This window comes from Nyctibius grandis, chromosome 6 (genome assembly GCF_013368605.1).
Source record: "Nyctibius grandis isolate bNycGra1 chromosome 6, bNycGra1.pri, whole genome shotgun sequence".
Classification (NCBI taxonomy): Eukaryota; Metazoa; Chordata; class Aves; order Nyctibiiformes; family Nyctibiidae; genus Nyctibius; species Nyctibius grandis.
The window spans coordinates 53,697,413-53,701,597 of record NC_090663.1 but is presented as its reverse complement, the minus strand read 5'-3'; positions in this window follow the sequence as shown (position 1 = coordinate 53,701,597).

Below are 4,185 nucleotides of genomic sequence, written 5' to 3'. Positions count from 1 at the left end.
CCTTTGTATCCTTTTCAAATCACTGACAAAACACTCTTGTTTAGGCATCAGCATCCTGCTAACTGCACAAAAGCTCCACCAGGAGGGCCTGTGTTAGAGGAAAGTATAGTGCCAGGTCTGACAGCCAAGGAGAGGTGAGGCTGGTGCAGCTCCATCCTGACAGGTCCAGCCACTAGTGAGGCTGAAGATACGTTCCCAGTAGGCACAGAGCACACACCCCGCACAATCATACAGGTCTGACCACACATATCACAGACAGACACACAGCACTTAATGCAAACTTAGCACCAGTGACCTGTATGCACACATGCATGCACACGCAGACACACACGGTGGATCCCTCCAGCTGCTGGACTAGACACTGATGTCACTTTCCCAGTTGCTGGCACCTGGAGATGTGAGCCCCTGAGGCTGCAGCTGCACTGCAGTTACTGGTACAGTCAGTCTCGCTCACAAACACACAACTGGCCAGGACTCTCCTGGTCCTGTAGCCTTATGCTCTAGAGCCATCCAGGTACTTCGACACCCTGAGCTGGCCCTTACAGACCCCCACGCCCCTTTTCTCCCAGGCCATTTCACTCTTCTCCAGCTAGTCCAGCTTTATCTTCACTAACGATAGCACACCCATCCCTGCTTCAGTTGCTGCACCATGGACACATGTTAGCTCCTCTGACCCATGGTGTGGCTCCAGTTGCTGCCCTCACATCTCCATATGCACATATGGACACCCAATACAGAGCCCTCACCCCAGAAAGTTAGAAAGGAATTTAATAAAGACACAGGACAGATTGTGCTGGTCAGGTGCAGGGCAGGGCCAGACAAGTGTACCAACTAGCCAACTATATACACACAACCAGCCCTCTTTATCCCCTTACCCCTCTATTTCCCACACTAGTTCCCCAAATCACCTGAATCCCTCCCTTTTCCCACCTTTGATTCCTCCCCTGAACAAGTCCTGTGCAATCTCAAAATGTTCTTCCCCTGCATCCCCGATGTGTCCTATGGCCCTAGACAGCAATCCTCCTTAGCCCAAAAGGGGACCTGGAGAGCTCCCTGACACAGGATCACAGCAGGGTTGAAGCTGAAGTGACCTCCGGAGATCCTCTGGTCCAACCCCTCGGCTCAAGCAAGGCCACCTAGAGCAGGCTGCCCAGTACTGTGTCTAGATGGTTTTTTAATTGTCTCCAAGGATGGAGACTCTGCAACCTCCCCAGGCAACCTGTGCCAGTGCTCCATCACCCTCTCTCCTGATGTTCAGACCACACCTCCAGTGTTTCAATTTGTGCCCATTTCCTCTGGTTTTGTCACTGGGCACCACTGAAAAGAGCTTGGCTCCATTCTCTTTACACCCTTCCTTCAGGTGTTTATAGATGCCCCCAAGACAAAGACTTATGGTGATGGGTTTTGCTCCTGGACAGAGCGGCTGATGGCTCTACAAACACAGCCCTGAAAGGGGCCCAGACAGGGTGTTGATTCCTCAGGCATCCTTCAGTTGAGTTCCTGTCTGCCCTTGTGCTCCTGTGCAGCTCTAGTCTTGTGCACATGGGCCATTGATGGTCTGATGGCCCCAATGATGGGCCTGGGAGCAGCCCAGCAGGGCATTATTTGGGCTCCCCCTGCCACCACTGTCTGTGTGTGCTCCTTTGTGGGTGTGCAGCCTGGGCTGGAGAAGTTGCTTTAGTTTGGATGATGCTGAAAGATGCCTCTTCACTGGCCTGCACTGCAGCTCCATTTAGACAGCTCAACAGGGCCAGCCTGCAGACACCCGGCACTAACCCCGTCTTGCTGCCTCAAAGGACATTTCCAGCCAGAGCTAACCACAGGCATCGGTTTTTACTTACGCTGTCACACAGATACACGACATTTCATGACTTGAAGACAACCTGGCTCGTGCTGGTAACACACTTGATTTAACGGAGGAGGGAGGAAACAGTGGAAAGCAGAAGCTTGCATCTCCTCACTTGTCAGGGTTCTGCGGAGCAGGCCTAGGCAAGCAGACATGGAAGAAGGCACAGCGCTCTCAGCTAAACTGGGAGGCAGGAAAAGGGTCTGGCTGCGGTCTGTTCAAACTAGCTTGACAAATCCAAACCAGGCATCCCCTATAACATTCCTCTGCTGCTGGACGTCTGGGAAAGACACAAGGCAAACAGCTCCACATGCAGAGGAGTAACTGGAAGACCTGACTGTTACAGTGGTGGTCCTCAGCCCAGGGGCTGGACATGAAAAAATTGCAGCCAAGGCAAGTGTTTGGTGTAGCAGGTTCCCTGGTTTTGGGGAAAAAAAAAGCACCTTTCTAAAGGACAGGTGGGCTACACGTGGGCTCAGGGGGTGCCAGAGGCGTACTTGGGAGATAAGGCTTGTGGCCACCATGGGGATGTGTGGGAAGGGGGCACGCACGCCTCCCATGCCCAGGGTCCTTTTGTGGCCAACCTAGGCATGCAAACGGTGAGCCGGGACAGTGCAGGGGCTTGTCGTTGGGCAGGTGTTGAAGGGCTTTTGCAAAAGCCGTGCTGTGCCATGAAAGCAGCAGCCAGCTAGCAACAGCCCCAGCTGAGAACAGAAATGGGTGCTCCTGACAGATGCTAAACCTCGGCATGCAGGAGGTTGTAATGTGGAAGCAATTAGTGCCTCAATGAAAGCATAGACATGCCTTTTATGAGCTCCCAGGACTGAATTACACCAGAGCTGAAGACCTGCTCAGAAATGCTTCTCAAAGGGAGAGTTCGTGTCTGGTTTATGCCAGACAGCCTGAAAGGTAAGACAATTTTTACCATGCCTGCGGACAACAGCCAATTTCATCTTAGCACAGGAGCCAAAAGCAAAGGTGGTTTGAGTCTGTGCAAAACAGGCATAAGGAGAGGGCTGCGAAGGTCCAGCCCCCTGCGAAGATCTGCTCTTTGCGGGTGTCCCAGCGTGCACTAGCAGGGTGCAATCATTTATAGCTGGTCCAGAAGAGTGTGATCAGCAGACCCGCTCAGTTTGCTGGAGAACTGCACAAAAAAACAGGTCACAGCTTCGGATGGGGTAGTTAAAATACAGGTAAAATCCTACAGAAGGACAGATTTGAGTGTATAACAGCTAAAGCTGGCTGGCAGTGCCTTGGAGCCTTCAGGGGGTTGCAGCACAGCACCCGGGGTGTTTGTGACCTGGACGGGGGTGCTCCTTGGCTTCCCGGCAAAGCACAGAGCTGGGCTGGAGCAGGGCAGCGTGGCGTGCAGAACTGGGCCCGGCAAGGGAGGGCTGTACCTCCCTGCCGCTCTGCAAGCAGGGACATGCTGCCGTGGCTGGGAGCCCATGGGTTGGTTTGCTTTGGCACGCATCCGATGTGGTGCTAGCTCACCCAAAAAAAAAAAGCAGCTTCCTTTCCCTGCCCAGTGGCTATTTCCTTTTCAGAGCTGCTCACGGCAGGGGACTCCCAGCCTAGGAAAATGGCCACTGCTTTTCATGGCAAGAGCAGAACAAATCCCATGTAAAGTCTGAGATTTTGCCCACTGTTAACACTCCCAAAGTAGCCTGTAGTGTGGGGAGGGGTGCATTGGGCTGGGAGCCTAATGGACCAGAAGTTTCGAGCATCTGCTTCCTGCTGATTTTCCTGTGATTCACAGCTTGCAATTGCCCATAAACTCCCCCCACCAGCAACTGTCTTCACTGATCTTGTAGCTAAACTGCTGGGCGTTGCCCGACGTGACTGGTGCTGGAGCAGAATCTTGATGGTGGGTCCATGTCCTGGCCGTGCATTGACCCTTCCCTGTGGTTCCTCCAGTGTCAGAAGAGAGTTGTGTCCAGGCAGGTCAGCTACCAGCGTCCTGAAACACCAGGGGCAATTCCTGACTGGCTGCTGTTGAGGATGAGTTGGTGGTAACATCCCATGCCACATATTGGGTGCCACAGTGTGGCTGTGGCCACATCTTTGAATTATTCTGTGCCTCAGGTCCCCAGTCCAGCCTCACCAGGCAGCACCAAATCAAGAAAGAGGGGAAAAAGAAAAAAACTAAACCTCAAACCATCAGGGTTAATCTGGCCAGCTCTGAGCAGGCCCAGGGCTTAGTGCCTTCTGGAGGGACTAGAGCAACATATGAGCCCTTTATTAAAACCAGGACGCCCAGCACTGTGATGGGAAAGGGGCTCAGCCTTCTTTTTGGGTTTCCTCCATGATTGCAGGGCTCAGGGATGCTGAACAGAGTG